Here is a 21,696-nt window from a genome sequence, read left to right as displayed (position 1 = left end):
TACTGGTAAAGGTAACTGCATACGTAAATATTTATTTATTTTAGACAGAGTCTCACCATGTTGTCCAGGTTAGAGTGCAGTGGTGTGATCTTGGGTCACTGCAACCTCTGCCTCCTGGGTTCAAGTGATTCTTCTGTCTCAGCCTCTGAAGTAGCTGGGATCACAGGTGCCTGCTACCACACTCAGCTAATTTTTGTATTTTTAGTAGATATGGGGTTTCACCATCTTGCCAAGCTGGTCTTGAACTCCTGACCTCATGGTCTACTCACCTCGGTCTCCCAAAGTGTTGGGATTACAGGTGTGAGCCACTGTGCCTGGCCTTCCCTTCCTTTCTTTTACCCTAAATTTGGAGGGGGCAGAAACCATGTCTAGTTGATTAGGGAGCAAAAAGAAGGAGAAAGTGGAGAAACAAGTCAACCAGGATTATTTTTTCCCACTACCATTTATCACCTGAGGGAGAGAAAAAAGTTTACCTTAAATGAAGCTCACTTATTGCATTTATTTGTTCTATTACCACATATAAATTGTTAAGTGTTATGGTATTGTATGGTATTAAATTTTTTAGACTTGGCCAGGTGCTGTGGCTCACGCCTGTAATCCCAGCACTTTGGGAGGCAGAGGTGGGCAGATCACTTGAGGTCAGGAGTTTGAGACCACCTTGGCCAATATGGTGAAAGCCTGTCTCTACTGAAAGTACAAAAATTAGCCAAGCATGGTGGCAGGTACCTGTAAGCCCAGCTACTCTGGAGGCTGAGGCATGAGGCATGAGAATCACTTGAATCTGGGAGGTGGAGGTTACAGTGAGCTGAGATGGTACCACTGCACTCCAGCCTGAGCCACAGAGTAAGATTCTGTCTCAAAAATGAATGAATGAATAAATAAATAAATACAAATAAAATAAAATTAAAAAGTAAAATTTTAGACTCACACAGGGCCACCCCTAATGCAGGTCGTGGGTCTTCCTCCTACACTTTATGTGGCTCTTGTGCATTCTTGCACAGGTATTTCTGTTGCCTAATGGCTCCTCAGACAAAAATTAAACCTTGACAGAACAACAGAAGCTCCCCCAAAGCTTCTTGTGTGCACTCTTATCCCTTCAAATTTCACACTGTTCTAACGCTGTGGACTGGCCTGTCATCTATCTATTCTCTGTCTATTTATCTATCTTTATCTAGCTGTCTATCACATTATTCTTATTATTTTGTAAAGGTGGAGTGTCACTATGTCGTTCAGGCTGGTCTTGAACTCCTGGTCTCAAATAATCCTCCTTCCTCAGCTCCCCCAAATCCTGGGATTACAGGCATGAGCCACAGTGCCTGGCCCAATCTGTCTTTCACATTATGTAAATAAACCGGAGTATATATTCTTTTGAATCTTGCTTTTGCTCAATGCTGTTTGTCAAATTTATCCCTATTTTTTTATGTGGCCACAGTTCATTGTCATCACTGCACAATAGTCCATTGCATGGATATACCACAAGTAATATATTCTGAACAAAAAATCTATTCTGTTGATAATAGACTTTGGGATTATTTACAGTTTTTGACTATTAGGTGCTACAATTAACATTCTTGTGCCTATGAAAACATTTCTCTTGTGTATGTACATAGGAATGTTAACTTTGAGGTCAGAAGATTGGGTATGTCCAAACTCAGTAAATAACACAAGTTCTTTTCTAAACCTCTTTACTGACTTACAATGCCATTACCAGTGTAGGAGAGTTTTCAGTTGATGATCCGTAAATTTCCTAACATTCCATTTTTTTTTCCTTCTTTTCGAGATGGAGTCTTGCTTGTTCACCCAGGCTGGAGCACAGTGGTGCAATTTTGGCTCACTACCACCTCTGCCTACTGGGCTCAAGCCATTGTCCTGCCTCAGCCTCCCAAGTATCTGGGAGTACAGGGTGTGCTACTATGCCCAGCTAACTTTTTGTATTTTTAGTAGAGATGAGGTTTCACCATGTTGGCCAGGCTGGCTGCAAATTCCTGACCCCAGGTAATCCGCCTGCCTCAGCCTCCCAAAGTACGGGGATTTCAGGCTTGAGTCACTGTGCCTGGCTAAAAAATTTTAACCATGTAAGTACTGAGTGCTAATGCACTTTATACCCCCTAAATCTATTTTTAAAATTTTAAATCATCTTCATAATAGTTTAAATTTTCCTGATTACTAATGAGGTTGCGAATACCTTTTCCTGTGTTCATCAGCCATTGGGATAGCCTTTTTGGTGAAGTGTTTGTTCAACTCTCTTGCCCATGTTTGTTTGGGTTGTCTGGCTTTTACTGATTTGCAGGAGTATTTTTATTTTGGATACAAGCTCATTGTCAGTTATATGTGTTGAAAATATCCTCTCCCACTCTGGCCTTTTTATTTTCTTAAAACCATCTTACAAATAACAGAGTTTTGCTTGTTTATTTTATTTTTTAAAAATATGGACACATTGGCTGGGCAAGGTGGCTCACACCAATAATCCCAGCACTTTGGGAGGCTGAGGTGGGTGGATTACCTGAGGGCAGGAGTTTGAGACAAGGTTGGCTAACATGGGAAACCCCATCTCTACTAAAAATACAAAAATTAGCCAGGCATGGTGGCAGGCATCTATAATCCCAGCTACTCAGGAGGCCAAGGCAGGAGAATTGCTTGAACCCAGAAGGCGGAGGTTGCAGTGAGCTGAGATCACATCACTGCACTCCAGCCTGAGCGACAGAATGAGACTCTGTCTCAAAAAAAAAAAAAAAAATATATATATATATATATATATATATATATATGTATATATATATACACACACACATACATGTATAGTCACATTTATATATACTTTCAAATGTTATTAATACTGTTTATGTTATGGCCTGTGCTCTTGATTCTGTTCTATTGTCCTGGTCCAATTTTACACTTTCTTCAAACATCATCTTTTTAAAAGTATCTTAGATCCCTGAGTTTACAATAAGACTGAATAAAGAGAAAGGGGGACATTAAAAATACTTTGTGTAACTATTCCGTTGAACAAGCAGGACTCTGTGATGTAGAACTGGACAAATTAATAAAATTGTTTTTTGCATGCAACTCTATGAAGTCCTGCACCCTCAGCACCTGACTCATGGCACATTGCAAGGTGGTTAAGGGTGAAGCCCCCTGGAGGAAAACTGCTCAGTTTGTATCAGAGCTTCACCACTTAATAGCTTGTGACTGGCCTTGATTTCCTCATTCGTAAAATAGGGATAATAATACTACCTATTACATGGGATTGTTGTGAGGGTGGAATGAGATAATGCATACGAAGTTCTCAGCACAGTGGCTGGAAAATAGTGCAAAAGAAATGTTAGTAGTTACCGAGTTTGTTGAACAAAGAAGTCCATCTAAAAACTTCCCTGGTGTGTTCCTGCCTCAAGTATTCTTAGCACCAAATAAACTTAGCATCAAAAGACCTTTATTCTTCCTTCTGATCTAGCAAATCACAGAAAGAGACTTGGTGAATTAATTGGAAGGCAGCCAGTGGATTGCAGCACTTAAACATTTGAAGCAGGAGCATCTGAAGCCATGACTGTCATTTTTCTAATCAGTATGTTTTTCTCCATCTGATAATATTTCTGTGTTTATTTTTCTTTTTGAGGCTACCTTGATTCTGCTCTAGTATTTGCCTTGAATCTTTTCTCTTTTATTTTCCTTTTTAAATTATGAAATATTACCATCACAGAGGAAAAATGAGAGAATAATAAATCTCCAGGTCACCCATGACTAACCTGTATCGATGATTACTATTTTACCTATTTGCTTCAAATTTATGTTTAAAAAATAATGATAAGAGACATAGTTGAAACCCTTATGACGTTATCCCCTTCCTTTTCCAGAGGCAACCACTATACTAAATTTCATGTTTATTATTCCTGTGCATTTTTTTGAAACAAAATCTAGCCCTGTCACCAAGGCTGGAGTGCAATAACGTGATCTCAGCTCACTGCAACCTCTGCCTCCTGGGTTCAAGCAGTTCTCCTGCCTCAGCCTCCCAAATAGCTGGGATTACAGGTGTGTGTCACCACACCTGGCTAATTTTTTGTATATTTAGTAGAGACAAGGTTTCACCATTTGGCCAGGCTGATCTTGAACTCCTGACCTCGTGATCTGCCCTCTTCAGCTTCCCAAAGCTCTGGAATTACAGGCATGAGCCACTGTGCCCGGCCAGTCATGCATTTTTTATACTTGCACTTCATGTTTACAAATATCCATAAGCAGGATATAGATTGATTTTGCAAGTTTCATAAGCTTATATAAATGATATAATAATATACTTACTACTTTAATTGAATATAACATTTACATTTCAATGAGTAATAGCAACATTTATCTATTAATCTTTTTCTTGATAAGTATTTAAGTCTTCTGTCTCCCTTTTTTCTTGTATTACAAACAGTCCTCCAATAAAAATGCTTGTCTCTGTCTTCTTATGCCCAAGTACAAGGGATTCTTGGATTTCACAGACTGACTGCATATGAAATAGCAAGAGTTGGCCAGGCATGGTGGCTCACACCTGTAATCCCAGCACTTTGGGAGGCTGAGGCAGGTGGATCACCTAAGGTCAGGAGTTTAAGACTAGCCTGACCAATATGGTAAAACCCTGTCTCTACTAAAAATACAAAAATTAGCTGGGTGTGGGGTGGTGGGCACCTGTAATCATAGCTACTGAGGAAGCTGAAACAGGAGAATTGCTTGAACCCAGGAGCCGGAGGTTGCAGTGAGCTGAGATCATGCCACTGCACTCCAGCCTGGGTGACACACCAAGATTTCCGTTAAAAAAAAAAAAAAAAAAAAAAAAAAAAAAAAAAAAAAAAAGGCTGGGCGCGGTGGCTCACGCCTGTAATCCCAGCACATTGGGAGGCTGAGGTGGGTGGATCACGAGGTCAAGAGATCGAGACCATCCTGGTCAACATGGTGAAACCCTGTCTCTACTAACAATACAAAAATTAGCTGGGCATGGTGGTGCATGCCTGTAGTCCCAGCTACTTGGGAGGCTGAGGCAGGAGAATTGCCTTGAACCCAGGAGGCGGAGGTTGCGGTGAGCCGAGATTGCGCCATTGCACTCCAGCCTGAGTAACAAGAGCAAAACTCCGTCTCAAAAAAAAAAAGAGAGAGCGAGAGAGAGAGAAATAGCAAGAGTCTAGGGTTTATATCTAGAAGTGGAATTGGTATGCCCATCTTCAACTATATTAGCTTTCAACCAAGTGCTCTTCAAAGTTGTTGCACCAATTTGCCCTCCCACCAGCACTGTATAAAAGTCCTTGTTTTTCCACGTCCTTGCCAGCACATCCAGTATGTGGTCAGACTTTCCAATTCCTTCCCATTTGATGAGCATAAAAGAGTATCTCACTATTTTCATTTTCATTTCCCTGATTATTAGTGTTGAATGTATACATTTACTAGGTTTAAATATAAGGAGTCATTATTGCTGTTGTGTTTTCCTATAAGTTCATAGAAAAGTTGTCTTAGGCTGGGACAACTACTTAATAACACCATTTAAGACTGATGCCATTTAATATTCAGGTTTTGATTATGCTCTGTTGCTCTTTCTCTTTCTTGTGTCTGCTTCTCTCCCTTCTTTTTGTACCACTGCTAGTGTGTTGTTGGCTTGTATCCTCATCTTGTTTCACATAGTTGGGAGACAGCTGCTCCACCTCCAGCTTCAAGTCTATATTCTAAGCTGGAAGAAAGAGAAACAGGATACATGTATCAAGAAAGCAAAATTTTTCTGAAAGTCCTGGAAGATTTTTACTTATGCCTTAGTCAAATTTTTGTTACATAGCCACCCTTGGCATCAAAAAAGACCCTGTTAAAGCAAATAAGATAATTAGCCTGAGATTCTCTCTGTACCTAGAGCCTTAACATAAGCAAACTGAAACTTAACCTGGAAGCAGTTCTTGTAACTGACTTAAAACAAAAACAAAAACAAAAACTAAGCCTCAGCCAATCGCAACCTAACCAGCCAAGCCACATGGTTATAGAATGGGAGGGACCTCCCACTGGGCTATACTCAAATAAGGCAATGGCCTAGCTACAGCCAGTTAAGTAATCTCTTAACTTCTGCATCTGGACTATAAAAGCTCACTGCTCACACTGTTAGAGTAACACTCTTTGAACCTCTCCCAGTTTTGAGTGCTACCTGATTAATGAGTTGCTCTTTGTTCGAACTGTTAAATTTGTCTAAAGTTTAATTTTTAACACTAGAAATAGCTTTACAGCCTGTATGGTTCAGCAGTCAAGAGATAAAGAGGCTAGAGATTGAGACTGGGTCAGACCATCTCCAATTGCTACCTCATACTTTCCGGTACAGACTCTTCCTTCCCTTATGCAGCAAAAAAATATCCATGGACCATGTCCAGGCTGACATCTGGGATCTCTGGATGGAGTGCTATCCTCTTTATCAGGTGTGAACTTGGCTTCCCATAGTCCTGTAATCCATAGGCTTAAAGACAAATTTCCAATGTCCAGGACACCTAATATACAATGGTAAAGAAAACGAAGACAACTGCAACAAAACTTCTGCTTAGAGAAAAGGGGAGAACAGGAAACTACAGCAATTACCAATCTTGACAAATTATCAAGTCCTGCTGGGCAGTTACTAAATCCTGCTAGACAAGAACTGTGAGGACTCTCTGCCTTGGTAGTGAAATAAGTTCCTGCTTAGCCAATCTCGCAGCCCCAGTCTTCTCCCTGTGCCCATTATCCATCCCCTCATTGCATTGGAGATTATACCCTTCTCCACCTGCTGGTACTATTGAGGGCCCATAGCTTTCTTTAGGGTTCAGTAGCCACAGGCTATTATCAGATTTTGGTGGTTTTTTGTTTTTTGTTTTTTAAACTAGATTACAAGCTTCAGTGTTGTTGTTGTTGTTTTTAATCAATACACTTTTCTCTCAAACCCAGTAGATTTTTGGATAATCTATTTCCAATTAATTTTACAGGCAAGTAACCAGAGCCAAAATTTTTTCTAGACAGACTTCAGACCTGAGAATGTTTGGCTGTTTGGCTGGCCTTACTGCTCTGCCAATCTCCTACCCCCAGAATTTAATGGCCACTGCCTTGAGGCATTCGTACTATCATCAGGAGGACAACACCCTTAATCCCATCTTCTTCAGCTGGTGTTGCTTCTTGGGCTGGCAAACCATTCTTAAAGTGAAGGCACTGGATAAAGTTCCTGGCGCCTGGGCATCCATCCTAGCGGGTCTGCTGCTGCAAAGCTCCACTGGTTGGACCTCAGGGTGAGGTGCTCAAGCATTAGGCTTTTTCAGTCTCACAAGCCTCCCTACTTCAGGAATGGAGTTCTCCATCTTCCCTTTTCTCTCTGCTCGAATTCCAGCTGGCTTGAGTCTCAGTTGGCTCTTCTTTTGAAGGTCTTCATTAAAGATGGCAAGAAACACAGCCTCCCAGTACACTTGGAGGAAAAGCCAAAGACTTTTCAGCCTCAAAGACTTTTCCAGATCTCATTCCCCTCCCCCAGGACATACCCTTGTCATCACTTTTTGCTCTCCTGTTTGTCTTCATTTTCTTTCAGGAACACTACAAGGACACTCCTGCTATTTCCCCAGCTTAGCCAGTGCACCCAGGTCTCCTCCTGGCTCCCTCTCTCACATGCTTCAAGTATCTATTTACCTGGCAAATTATTGGAGTTCTGACTCCTCATATAAAATAGCAGTCTTTGGCCAAGCTCACACCTTATAATCCCAGCACTTTGGGAGGCCAAAGCAGACAGATCACAAGGTCAAGAAATCAAGACCATCCTGGCCAACATGGTGAAACCCCATCTCCACTAAAAATACAAAAATGAGCTGGGCATGATGGCACGTGCCTGTAGTACTCAGGAGGCTGAGGCAGGACAATTGCTTGAACCCAGCAGGCAGAAGTTGCAGTGAGCCGAGATTGTGCCACTGCACTTCAGCCTGGCAACAGAGCGAGACTCTGTCTCAAAACAAAACAAAACAAAACAATCCTCATCTTGGAAACGACCTATCTCTCTTACTCTGTGAATTTTTTTTTCCCATAGGACTTCTTAGATTATATATTATTTGTTTATTACCTGTTTCCCCCACTAGAATAGAAACCTCATGAGGCCAGGCACGGTGGCTCACACTTGTAATCCCAGTACTTTGGGAGGCTGAGGTTTAGGGGGATCTCTTGAGAGATCAGGAGTTTGAGACCAGCATGGCCAACATGGTGAAACCCCATCTCTGCTAAAAAATACAAACAAAAATTACCTGGGTATGGTGGCAGGTGCCTGTAATCCCAGCTACTCAGGAGGCTGAGAGAGGAGAATTACTTGAACCTGGGAGATGGAGGTTGCAGTGACCCTAGATCGTGCCACTGCACTCCATGAGAGTAGGGACCTTGGTCAGTTTTATTCACCATTCATTTAGTTATCTGCAGTTTCTAGAACGATGCCTGGTATGTAGTAGTAGCAGCACATACTAGAAACTCAAATATTAACTTAAAAAGAAAAAAATACTGCATGTGTCAACACTCTGAAATTTTCTTACTATTCACTAACAGTCAGAAGCCCTAGTAAGCATATGGTATATATTCCAAGCTATGGCTGGTGACAATCTGCTCAAATGTTTCATCACCACACACCAAATTTCACCAGCTCTTCAGCCTTAAATGGTTGGTTTCTTGGTACCCTGTGGCCTACTTTCTCTTAGCTAATTCCCCAATTTAGTTTCTTTTTCCTTGCAGCTTGTTATTTCTGACAAAATTCATCATCAGTTAGAAATATTTTGATCCACAAGTATTCAAAAACTTCAATGTGACTGTTAAACAGAGCATTATTTGTCTCAAGCCACAAGACATTTGAGGATAGGTAGGCAGTTCAGATCTGATACAATGCATTCTCTGGGTCCAGGCTTTTTAAATTTTCTGAAACAGTTTTTATAAGATAGAGATTCCCTGGAGATTTGGTAACATTCTTTTTTTGTTGTTGTTTGGTAACATTCTTTTGTAAAACTTATGTGCATGGTGTCTGTTGATGGTGAATAATTTCCTATATCTTCTTGAGTCAATTTTCGTAATATATATATTTTTAAAAACGTATTTTTAAATATAATTTTTCAGGTGTTAGCTTTAAAGAAAAAGATGGAAATTTAGAGTTTGTTGTTGTTTTGTTTTTTTGCATCTCACATTTTTCAAGTGCTTTCATCAAAATAGTCAACATGTCAGAGTGGAATATTTGGTATGGCATGTTCCAAATTCCTTCAATGCTAACAGTAAATAAATATGCTCAGCAATTAATATTTCAGAATTTTATCTTATTCAGAAATGATCTAAATATTCAATGACTATCCATCATTTAATTTAATTTATTATAACTGCAAGGTATATGTTACCAAAGAGATATCTGAAACAATTTTTTAACGTTTATAAGCTTTGATTTTATATATACCTATTTAATTCACTTATTTTTAACAATTATGCTTGGATTGCTCATGAAAATTTTATAAGATATTGAACAACTAGCATCATTTTATTTTTCTTCCTGATAAGTTTTGTAGCATGAAGATAATCTGTTTTTTTTTTTTTTTTTTTTTTTTTTTTTTTTGAGATGGAATCTCTCTCTGTTGTCCATGCTGGAGTGGAATGGCTCAATCTCAGCTCACTGCAGCCTCCACCTCCTGGGTTCAAGTGATTCTTCTGCCTCAGCCTCTCAAGTAGTTGGGTTTACAGGTGCCCACCACCACACCTGGCTAATTTTTGTGTTTTTAGTAGAGATGGAGTTTCACCATGTTGGTCAAGCTGGTCTCAAACTCTTGACCTCAGGTGATCTACCCACCTCAGCCTCCCAAAGTGCTGGGATTAGAGGCATGAGCCACCAGGCCCAGCCACCTGTTTTTATTTATTTTTTTCTTTTGATTAGTAAAACTAGGTAGAAGAAGTTGTGTGTCTGTATTACATTTAATGCTGATTACTCTGAAGAGATATCTGGTGTTTTTTAAGTTTTTTTCTAAACCAACAATATTTTTGTTTACCAAAGTTTTTCCAAGTCCTAAGTTTTCCAAGTCATTTCCCAAATGAACTTAAAAAGTATTTGAGTCATTTTCTATTTTCCTGGGAGTTTTAGGGATACTTTATTTGTATAAGAGTTTATTATTATTAAAGCCAATTAAATAGAGCTATTTTACAAATAATTTTGACAATACTATGCAATGACTCATGCCTGTAATCCCAGCCTTTGAGAGGCCAAGGCAGTAGTAGTAGATGACTTGAAGCCAGGAGTTCGAGACCAGTCTGGGCAACAAATGAGACCTCATCTCTAGAAACAATTAAAATATTAGTTGAGTACAGTGGCATGCATCTGCAGTCTAGCTACTTGGGAGGCTGAGGTGGGAGGATCAGTTGAAGCCCAGAGTTTGAGACTTGCTTGGTCAACAAAGTGAGATCCTTTCTCTACAAAAAAGTCAAAATTAGCCAGATGAGGTGGCAAGCACCTGTAGTCCTAGCCATTCAGGAGGCTGAAGCAGGAGGATCATTTGAGCCCAGGAGTTGTAGGCTGTAGTGAGCTGCGATCATTACTGCACTCCAGCCTGCTGGGCAACAGATTGAAAAGAGCAAGAGCCAGAGCGAGACCTTGTCTCAAAAAAAAAAAAAAAAAAGCACTTTGGGAGGCCAAGGTAGGTGGATTGTGAGGTCAGAAGTTCAAGACCAGCCTAGCCAACATGGCGAAACCCTGTCTCTACTAAAAATACAAAAATTAGCCAGGTGTGGTAGTCGGCACCTGTAATCCCAGATACTTGGGTGGCTGAGGCAGAGAATTACTTGAACTGGGAGGTAGAGGTTGCAGTGAGCTGAGATGGTGCCACTGCACTGCAGCCTGGGTGACAGAGCAAGAGTTTGTCTCAAAAAAAAAAAAAGAAAAGAAAAAGAGAAAACCAAAAAAGGAACAGTCCTGCTCACAGTAGTTACAGCACAGTTTAGAAAGCATGAAGGAGGAAGTATTATATTTTGACCTTTTGCATGATTTTCTATTGTAGATTAACATTTTTTTTTTTTTTGAGACGGAGTTTCGCTCTTGTTACCCAGGCTGGAGTGCAATGGCGCGATCTCGGCTCACCGCAACCTCCGCTTCCTGGGTTCAGGCAATTCTCCTGCCTCAGCCTCCTGAGTAGCTGGGATTACAGGCACGTGCCACCATGCCCAGCTAATTTTTTGTATTTTTAGTAGAGACGGGGTTTCACCATGTTGACCAGGATGGTCTCAATCTCTTGACCTCGTGATCCACCCGCCTCGGCCTCCCAAAGTGCTGGGATTACAGGCTTGAGCCACCGCGCCTGGCATAACATTTTTTTTAAGGTAAGCAGAGATGTTTGAGCTGATTTGTCTATAGCTGATTGGTTTAATGTCATTGAATTATGCTGATAAGGACATAAAGCATATGTTTTGTGTTTTATGATTAGTTAGAATTTCAGGGAAATCAGGATGACAAGTTTTAGCTGTATGGTTATGGGCTATTGGCCTTGAAGTATATCTAAAACATGACCCTTATTATTATTATTATTTTTTTAGCAATATTAAGAAAGAATGGTTTGTAAACCTTTTTGTTGTTAAGACATACTATGTGACCTTTTTATAAGTTTTTATAAGTGTACCATTGATACTTTGGTATAAAGGAATACTTTGATACCCTTTGGAGATGGTATTGACCTCTGTTTGGTCAAGTCTGCTATTATTCAACATTCTATATTTTTAACTAATTTTTCCTCCTTAATTTATTCATCTGATAGAAGTTAAATTTTCCCACCAAGACTGTTGATTTGTTAGTTTTTCTAATAATTTTATAATTTTTTTGTTTTGTTTCGAGGGTTGGGTTTTAGTGAAGGCAGGTTCATAATGATAGAATATTCTTTGTGGGTTTAAAAAATTATGGTTAACCCTTTTATCTTCATTAAGGCTTTTTTCTTTTTTGAGATGGAGTCTTGCTCTGTCACCGAGGCTGGAGTGCAGTGGCACCATCTCGGTTCACTGCAACCTCCAATTCCTGGGTTCAAGCAATTCTTCTCCCTCAGCCTCTCAAGTAGCTGGGACTACATACAAGTGCATGCCACCATGCCCGGCTAATGTTTTTTGTATATATATATATTTTTTTTTTTTTTTTTTTTTTTTTTTTTGAGATGGAGTTTTGTTCTTGTTGCCCAGGCTGGAGTGCAACGGCACAATCTCAGCTCACCGAAACCTCCACCTCCCAGGTTCAAGCGATTCTTCTGCCTTAGCCTCCCGAGTAGCTGGGATTATAGGCATGTGTCACCACGCCTGGCTAATTTTGTAATTTTTCAGTAGAGACAGAGTTTTTTCATGTTGGTCAGGCTGATCTCAAACTCCCGACCTCAGGTGATTCACCCATCCTGGCCTCCCAGAGTGCTGGGATTACAGGCATCAGCCACCTTTCCTGGCCTTCATTATGGCTTTTTAATTTAAAATCTGTTATTTATGCCATTAATATGGACTCACCATATATATTTATCAATTTTCTTAGCCTTTCTCATGCTTTTGTTTTAGTTGTTATTACTTGTAGAAAGAATAAACCTGGACTTTCACTTTTAGTCCAGTCTCAAAATTTCTTTATATTAGTAGGTATGTTTAGTCTGTTTGTCTTTGAGTAATCTTAACAGTGGATTTATTTCTCCCAGTTATTTTGTATTTCTTTCTTACTTGATTTTTCTTTTTTTGAGACAAGTCTCACTCTGTCATTCAGGCTGGAGTACATTGGCATGGTCATAACTTATTGCAGCCTCCGTCTCCTGGGCTCAGGCTATCCTCTTGCCTCAGCCTCCCAAGTAACTAGGACTATGGGCATGCATCACCATGCCCAGCTAATTTTTAAACACATTTTTAGTAGAGATGAGGTCTTGTTATGTTGTCTAGGCAGGTCTCACACTCCTGAGCTCAAGTGATCCTCCTGACTTGGCCTCCCAAAGTGTTGGGATTATAGGCATGAGCCACCATCTTTTTTTTTTTTTTCCCTTGCCTTATTTCAGATTGATAACATTTCTTATATTATTTTTCCTCCATTGTTTTGGAAATTGCAGATTATATTTTTATTCTTGTAGTTAATTTTTTGTGCATGATTTATCTTGTTTTTAAATTATTTTTTAAATTGTGGCAAAATATGCATAATGTAAAATGTACCATCTTAGGCTGGGAGCATTGGCTCATGCCTGTAATCCCAGCACTTTGGGAGGCTGAGGTGGGCGGATCACCTGAGGTCAGGAGTTCAAGACCAGCCTGGTCAACATGGTGAAACCCCATCTCTACTAAAAATACAAAAATTAGCCTGGCATGGTGGGATATGCCTGTAATCCCAGCTACCCAGGAGGCTGAGACAGGAGAATCACTGGAACTCAGGAGGCAGAGGCTGCGGTGAGCCTCTGGGTTTGTTTTTTTGTTGTTGTTGAGTTGTAAAGTTCCTTATATATTTTGGATATAACCATTTATCAGATATATGATTTGCAAATATCTTATCCCATTCAGTGAATTGACTTTTCAGTCTGTTGATTGTGTCCTTTAATGCATAGAAGTTTTGGACTTTGATGTAATCCAATTTATCTATTTTTACTTATGTTTCTTGTCTTTTGGCATCATACCCAAGAGATCACTGCCAAATTCAGTAAGAAGCTTTTCTCCTATGTTTTCTTCTAAGAATTTTATGGTTTTAGCTCTTGTAGTTAGGTCTTTGATCCATTTCAAGTTAATTTTTACATTTAGTGTAAGATGAGAGTACATGTTTATCCTTTTTCATGTGGATATTCAGTTTTCCTAACATTATTTGTTGAAAAGACCATCTTTTATCCTATTGAATGGTTTTGGCACCCTTATCAAAAATAATTTGACCATAGACGTCAGGGTTTATTTCTGGGATATCTTTTCTATTGCATTCGTCTATATATCTGTCTTTATGCCAGTACTACATGCTTAAACACAACACACATGTTTAATATAAAACACATTTGCTGTATTTGTCTAAAATTGTTCAGTATTCTTATCCTTCTCTCAAAACAATATAGATCTTCTGTATTATAACTATAATATTTCTCTTCCATCTTTTAATTTTTGAATAGATTTGTATTATCTTTTTTAAACACAAAGAAATCAGTTATTTTAAAATTACAGTTAGTCATTATTTAAATTTACTGAGTGTTAGCAGGTGTGGTGGCTCACACTTGTAATCCAGCACTTTGGGAGGCTGAGGCAGGTGGATCACCTGAGGTCAGGTGTTCGTGACCAATGTGGCCAACATGGTGAAACCCCATCTCTTTTAAAAATACAAAATTAGAAAAATACACAAAACTGAGAAATGACCCACGTGCCATAAAATTTTCCCATTTAAAATGTATGAATTAGTTTTCTAGTAGATTCACAGAGTTGTGCAACTATCAGCATGATCTAATTTTAGAACATTTTCATCACCACAAAAGGATTCCACCTAAAAAAAAAAGTGATTGTCTTTCAGTTCAAAATCTACCCTTCCTTTGTCTGCCCTGTTATGCTATGGCTAGGTCTTTGCAAACCACATTTGTCCTATGCTCCTATGTCAGGCTCTGCCAATAGGGGATCCTAGAAGTAGAATGCAAACCTGGAGAAAAGAGAGTGACTTGCTCTTCTTTTTTTTTTTTGAGACGGAGTTTTGCTCTTGTTACCCAGGCTGGAGTGCAATGGCGTGATTTCGGCTCACCGCAAACTCTGCCTCCTGGGTTCAGGCAATTCTCCTGCCTCAGCCTCCTGAGTAGCTGGGATTATAGGCACGCACAACCATGCCCAGCTAATTTTTGTATTTTTAGTAGAGACGGGGTTTCACCTTGTTGACCAGGATGGTCTCGATCTCTTGACCTCATGATCCACCCGCCTCAGCTTCCCAAAGTGCTGGGATTACAGGCTTGAGCCACCGCGCCCGGCTGACTTGCTCTTCTTAGTCACTCCTTATTCCTGTCAGTGTGGCCTTATCATCTTCCCATGTTCCACTCATTCTTTTGCACCTGAGGCTTAAAATCTACTTTTTGTGGGGAGGGGTGGGGATGAAATTGTGGTAGTAGAGAGGTGGATGAAGATCCACAATCCTGCTACCCTGACAAAATTGTGTGTGTGTGTGTGTGTGTGTGTGTGTGTGCGCGCGCGCGTTCACGCAAGTACTTTATTGAGAAATGATCCATGTGCCATAAAATTTTCATATTCACAGAGTTGTGCAACTATCAGCAAGATCTAATTTTAGAACATTTTCATCACCACAAAAGGAACTCCGTACCCATTAGCAGCCTAATACAACAATTTTAATCCTATTGATTGATTAATTGAGATGCAGATCTCACTATGTTGCGCAGGCTGGCCTCAAACTCCTGGGCTCAAGTAATCTTCCTGCCTCAACCTCCTGAGTAGTTGGGACTACAGGCAGGTCCCACCATGCCCAACCAGGTACAAGTTTTTTAGTTTGACGTTCCTTTTTGGCCTTAACCAGGTACACGCATATTTTTATCCACTTATAATCATGGTATACCTAAGATTCTGTATATTAAGATTTCTTACTCTGCCTTAAAGAAGTTTTTGATTTCTATAGTTTTATTAATTATTATTTTAATATTTTTGCATATTTGTGCTTACTATGATTAACTGAGGAAGATCAATTGTTTCCCTCTAAAGCAAGGTTCTTCCCATGATGTTGGCCCAGAGGAAATTGGACTAAAGTTCTATCTTGGGCCCTGTCTTTCATTTCTGGACAATTATATTTGGTGGAGAAGAGAAGGTCCAATGAGGATAATGTGAACATCCCAGATACTATTAATACACCACCTGGGTTGGCAAATGCCTTTGAGCAGGTCATATCCACATGCTATGGCAGTCAGTTTTACAGGTACTGTGCAACACAGCACGGCTCAGATACCTTCAGGATGGGCAGGCCCTGCACAAGCTAAAGGATGTCCACAAGAGAAAACCAAATCCAAATGCTAGTGTTTCTCACCTGCGGAGCATTCCTTGTCTTTTCATAACCTGACCCCCTTCATTAGGGGCAGCTTGGACCCAAAGCACGTTGAGGCCCATTCTCTAGATTTTATCTGCTTTCTGCTGGGAAGTGCAGGGATTAAAGAAGACTCCAATGTCATATGTCTAAGAAATACAAGCTTGCATACTTTACCATGTTCTTAAAAACACCAGGAACTTTTTAAGGTTTACTGATTGTCATTGAAGTAAAATTTTGGCAGGGCCACTACCTTTGGCTGCCCAATTCCAGAGGCTGCCATTCACAAAAACTACAATATGAAAGGCACATCTTGGTGTGCAGAAAGTAACCAACACAAATGGCCTTGGCAGCCCTGATGCTTGGCCTGCAGAAACAGAACAACAGCAAGGAAAGCATGAGGAGGAGGATCATTGTCAACATTCTCTAGCACTTTTCTGTTTATAAGGTACTTAACTAGAGCGTATTATTGCCCATCAAATCAATGAAGCTACTATGGCTCTCCTCCAAGCTTCCCCCCCAACTTTTTTTTTTTTTGAGACAGAGTGTCACTCTATCACCCAGGCTGGAGTGTGGCGATGTGATTTCGGCGCACTGCAACCTCTGCCTCCTGGGTTCAAATGAATCTCCTGTCTCAGCCTCCCAAGTAGCTGGGATTACAGGTTAGCACCACCATGCCTAGCTAATTTTTAGTATTTTTAGTAAAGGTGGGGTTTCAACATGTTGGCTAGGTTGGTCTCGAACTCCTGACCTCAAATGATCTGCCCACCTCGGCCTCCCAAAGTGCTGGGATTACAGGCATGAGCCACCATACCTAACCTTCCCCCCATCTTTGTTGATGTATAATTGACAAATAAAAATTGTATGTATTTAAAGTGTACAGGTTGCTGTTTTGACATATGCATACATTGTGAAATAATCATCACAATCAAATATCTATCATGTCACATAGTTACTATTTTATTTGTGTGTGTGTGTGTGTGTGTGTGTGTGTGGTGAGAACACTTAAAATCTCCCTTCTTAGCAAATTTCAAGTATACAAGACAGTATGTTAACTGTAGTCACATTGTTGTGCGTTAGGTCTACAGAGTGTATTCGTCCTGCATAAGTGAAACTTTGTACCCCTTGATCACTATCTCCCCATTTCTCCTCCCCCAGTTGCAGGCAACCACCATTTTACTTTGTGCTCCTGTGAGTTTATTTATTTTAGATTTCCTCCTTGCTAAGCACAGTTCCCGGGTTCTCTGAGCTTGAAGATGATGAATGAAGGAAAACTGCAGAAAAGTAGGGCCAACAGTAAAGCATTCATTTCGTGCAAAATTTAAGGGGGCTCAGGAATCAAGATAAAGATTAATGCAATTTTTTTTTTTTTTTTGAGACACGGTCTTGCTCTGTCACCCAGGATGGAGGGCAGTGATGCAATTACTGTTTACTGTAGTCTTGACATTCCGGGCTCAAGCAATCCTCCCAGGTCAGCCTCCCAAGTAGCTGGGACTACAGGCATGCACCATCATGCCCAGCTACATTTTTTTGTTTTTTGTGGAGATAGAATTGTGCTGTGTTGCCCACACTGGTCTTGAATTCCTGGGCTCAAGCGATCACCTGGCTTGGCCTGTCACACTGCTGGTATTACAGGAATGAGCCACTGCTCCCAGCCCCGCAATATTTTTCTTTAAGTCTAAAGGCAAAACATTCAGGATGAACAAAATACCAAAAATGTACACAAAGAAAGGCGGCCTGTTTCTGTTTGTTCTGTGACCTCGAGTTATTGCTCAATGGGAACAGTGTTTCTGATCAGCCTGAGGTTCACGGGGTACAGGGCCATGGTGTCCTTTGATGGGTGGGTTTATAAAGATTTACAATGGCATGTGAACAGATTGGACAATCTGGGACATTATGTGTAATCATGGTTTTTGATTGGAGAGCCTTTCATAAGTTTTCCACTTGGTTCACAATATGGAAGGGTATTTTGGTAAGTGTGTATATAGAGGTACAGATTCTCCCTGTGGCCTCAGGCTCCAGTAAGGCTTGGCACGGTACTGCAGGAAAGTTCATATTTTACTGGTATACTTGGAAAATGGCTTCACAACTCTGGATCTGGCAGGGATTTAAAGCTGACTTTTTCTCTCCTGGGACTCTTCTCAGGTGGGTTCTCTGGAGACTGTCCATGGAACATTTGGCTGCATTTTCTGTGACGTGGGTGAAAGTAGTGGTTCAACAGGTTGGCCAATTCTCTCTCGTTTTTCGTTCATGCCACATAGACTCTTGTCTTCAGATGCCCTCTCATTCTTTTCATGTCCCTGGGGCAGCATTTAAAATGGCAGTCTGGCTGTCTACTGAGAGGCCTTAGTGAGCCTTAAAAACACTCACACATCCTTTACTCTGACACTGTAGGAGCACCGGACACCTGCCCTTCACTCCCTTGTATTTATCCTGCCTCTGCATCTAATGCCAGCCCTTCTCTGCCTTCAAGACTTTCCAGGTGGGAGTCAGGCACCAGTCCACTCACTTGATATAAAGTGAGAAGGACCCTCCACTACTCCCCTGAGATGGGTGGAGAGACAAACACAGAACCATTTTCTGCAAGTACATGTACCACAAATTCTTCTCCTTTTTAAAACAGTTTGCTTCCTTTATGTTCTCAATATAGGTCAAGGGTTGTTATGAGCCATGTTACCAGTTTTCAGATATATACTTTAAATCTTCTTTAAGATGGTTCATCTCAAAACTCATTTTGGGAGATATGTTTGTCACTTTGCTCCTTTCTGCCTGTGAACACCGCCGAAGAAGTATCGTTAAAGTCTCTCTTCTCTCTGCTATCAGGTCTAAGTCAGTCTCCTAAAGAGCCTGAATAGCTGAGAAAGCTCTTCATTGGAGGGCTAAGCTTTGAAACAACCCATGAGAGCCTGAGGAGCCATTTTGAGCAACAGGGAACGCTGACAGACTGTGTCGTAATGAGAGATCCAAACACCAAGCGCTCCAGGGGCTTTGGGTTCGTCACGTATGCAGCTGCGGAGGAGGTGGATGCAGCCATGAATGCAAGGCCACACAAAGTGGATGGAAGAGTTGTGGAACCAAAGAGAGCTGTCTCAAGAGAAGATTCTCAAAGACCAGGTGCCCACTTAACTGTGAAAAAAAATATTTGTTGGTGGCATTAAAGAAAACAATGAAGAACATCACCTAAGAGATTATTTTGAACAGTATGGAAAAATTGAAGTGATTGAAATCATGACTTACCGAGGCAGTGGCAAGAAAAGGGGCTTTGCCTTTGTAACCTTTGACGACCATGACTCTGTGGATAAGATTGTCATTCAGAAATACCATACTGTGAATGGCCACAGCTGTGAAGTTAGGAAAGCCCTGTCAAAGCAAGAGATGGCTAGTGCATCATCCAGCCAGAGGTCAGAGTGCTTCTGGAAACTTTGGTGGTGGTCGTGGAGATGGTTTTGGTGGGAATGACAACTTTGGTCATGGTCGTGGTGGCTTTGGTGGCAGCTGTGGTGGTGGTGGATATGGTGGCAGTGGGGATGGCTATAATGGATTTGGTAATGATGGAGGCAATTTTGGAGGTGGTGGAAGTTACAATGATTTTGGCAATTACAACAATCAGTCTTCAAATTTTGGACCCAGGAAGGGAGGAAACTTTGGATGCAGAAGCTCTGGCCCTTATGGTGGTGGCAGCCAATATTTTGCCAAACCACAAAACCAAGGTGGCTATGGCGGCTCCAGTAGCAGCAGGAGATATGGCAATGGCAGAAGATTTTTAATTAAGAAACAAAGCTTAGCAGGAGAAGAGAGCCAGAGAAGTGACAGGGAGGCTACAGGTTACAACAGATATGTGGACTCAGCCAAGCACAGTGGTGGCAGGGCCTAGCTGCTAAGAAGACATGTTTTAGACAATACTCATGTGTATGGGCAAAAAACTCGAGGATTGTATTTGTGATTAATTGTATAACAGGTTATTTTAGTTTCTGTTCTGTGGAAAGTGTAAAACATTCCAACAAAAGGTTTTAATGTAGAATTATTTTTTTGCACCCATGCTGTTGACTGCTAAATGTAACAGTCTGACCATGACACTGAATAAATGCCTTTTTTTTTTAAAGAAAAAAAAAAAAACAACCTCATTTTGGTATCTAATAATTAGAGCCTTGGGCTCTCAGGTGAAAATTCCATTTAAACATTTTGCTACATTTTACTTTTCTCTAAAGATTTGGACATGGTGAAAGAAAATAAGTGGTCAGTTAAGATTCTTCAGCTCTATTCTTAGAGGCATGAGGCTGCATTTTTCTAAAAAAAAAAAAAAAAAAAAGACAAGCTGGGCACTGTGGCTCACACCAGTAATCCCAGCACTTTAGGAGGCTGAGGTGGGTGAATCGCTTGAGCCCAGGAGTTTGAGACCAGCTTGGGCAACAGGGCAAAACTCTATCTCTACTAAAAACACACAAATTAGTGGGGTGTGGTGGCATGCACCTGTAATCCAAGCTACTCAGGAGGCTGAGGCAGGAGAATTGCTTAAACCAGAAAGGCAAAGGTTGCAGTGAGCTGAAATGGTGCCACTGTACTCCAGCCTGGGCAACTGAGTGAGACCTGGTCTCTAAATAAATAATTAAAAATAAGTAAATAAACAAAAAGGATATAACATTTCAAACCAAAACCCCTGGGATCCTTCGGAATGGTGTGAGGAAGAAGTCAATACTGTACTGGGATCATCACCTGAACTGAGTGCCCTTCCCAAGTGATGGCCAACTCACTCAGTTCAGAGAGGACAAAAGGATTCATCAAACTTCAGTTGCTTCAGTATCTTCTATTGAGAAGAACTAAAACTCACAGATAAAGATTCCCAAGGTGGCAGTAGTTACATTCTCATTATCAAATAAAATAACATATATGCAAGACAAACTTGGAAGAGCTATTTAAGTATTCATTTTTATTATTAATTTTTTCTGAAAACCAAATTCTCTGTATGCAATGTCAAAGAACAGGTCAGCCAAGTTTCTGAGTAATCTGAACATTCAAAATTAGCAGAATTCAATAAAATAAGGTTTGGCAGTGACTATCTTTATTCTCCTGTATGTGTAGCATGCTGGTCTTGTTAGGCATTGCTGTGAAAGATTAATAGCCAGCCTCAGGCCAATTATCTGTGCTACCTCTCTGTGAGCACTCCTTATAAAATTAGCTTATCTAATGTGAGAGACCGGAAAGTTCTTTGAAGTTTGTATTGTAGACTACATTATCAGGAGTTACAATCTCTCGCTCTATGGCCATTATCCACTATTAGCATAAACATATACCCATGTGTATATTCTTTTTTTTTTTTATTTTTAATTCAGTCCCTGTAGAGACCCCAAAACTGCCAATGCCGACTATATTTCAAGTCGTCGTGGCGGGGTATTGGGAAAAGTTTTCAATTAGCAATAATCACGCCTCAGATAAAACTCATTGACTACTCTACTGCCACTGTGCAAAGCTCCATGTATATATTCTCTAAATCAGCTACTTCTTGGCTGGGCACAGTGGCTCACGCCTGTAATCCCAGCACTTTGGGAGGCCGAGGTGGGTGGATTACCTGAGGTGGGGAGTTCAAGTCCAGCCTGACCAACATGGAGAAACTCTGTCTTTACTAGAAATACAAAATTAACCAGGTGTGGTGGTGCATGCCTGTAATCCCAACTACTTGGGCGGCTCAGGTGGGAGAATCGCTTGAACCTGGGAAGCAG

The 21,696-nt window shown here is 40.6% G+C and overlaps 1 non-coding gene across 1 annotated transcript; it reads right to left on the bottom strand.

Annotated features, from left to right (window-relative positions):
- Positions 1–21,309: 21,309 nt before the first annotated feature.
- On the bottom strand, positions 21,310–21,448 carry LOC120365561 (U4 spliceosomal RNA). The gene has a single exon (XR_005580465.1). It is a non-coding gene; the product is annotated as a U4 spliceosomal RNA (small nuclear RNA).
- Between the last annotated feature and the right edge of the window lie 248 nt (positions 21,449–21,696).

This window comes from Saimiri boliviensis, chromosome 10 (genome assembly GCF_048565385.1).
Source record: "Saimiri boliviensis isolate mSaiBol1 chromosome 10, mSaiBol1.pri, whole genome shotgun sequence".
NCBI lineage: Eukaryota > Metazoa > Chordata > Mammalia > Primates > Cebidae > Saimiri > Saimiri boliviensis.
This window is presented reverse-complemented; position numbering and strand designations above follow the sequence as displayed.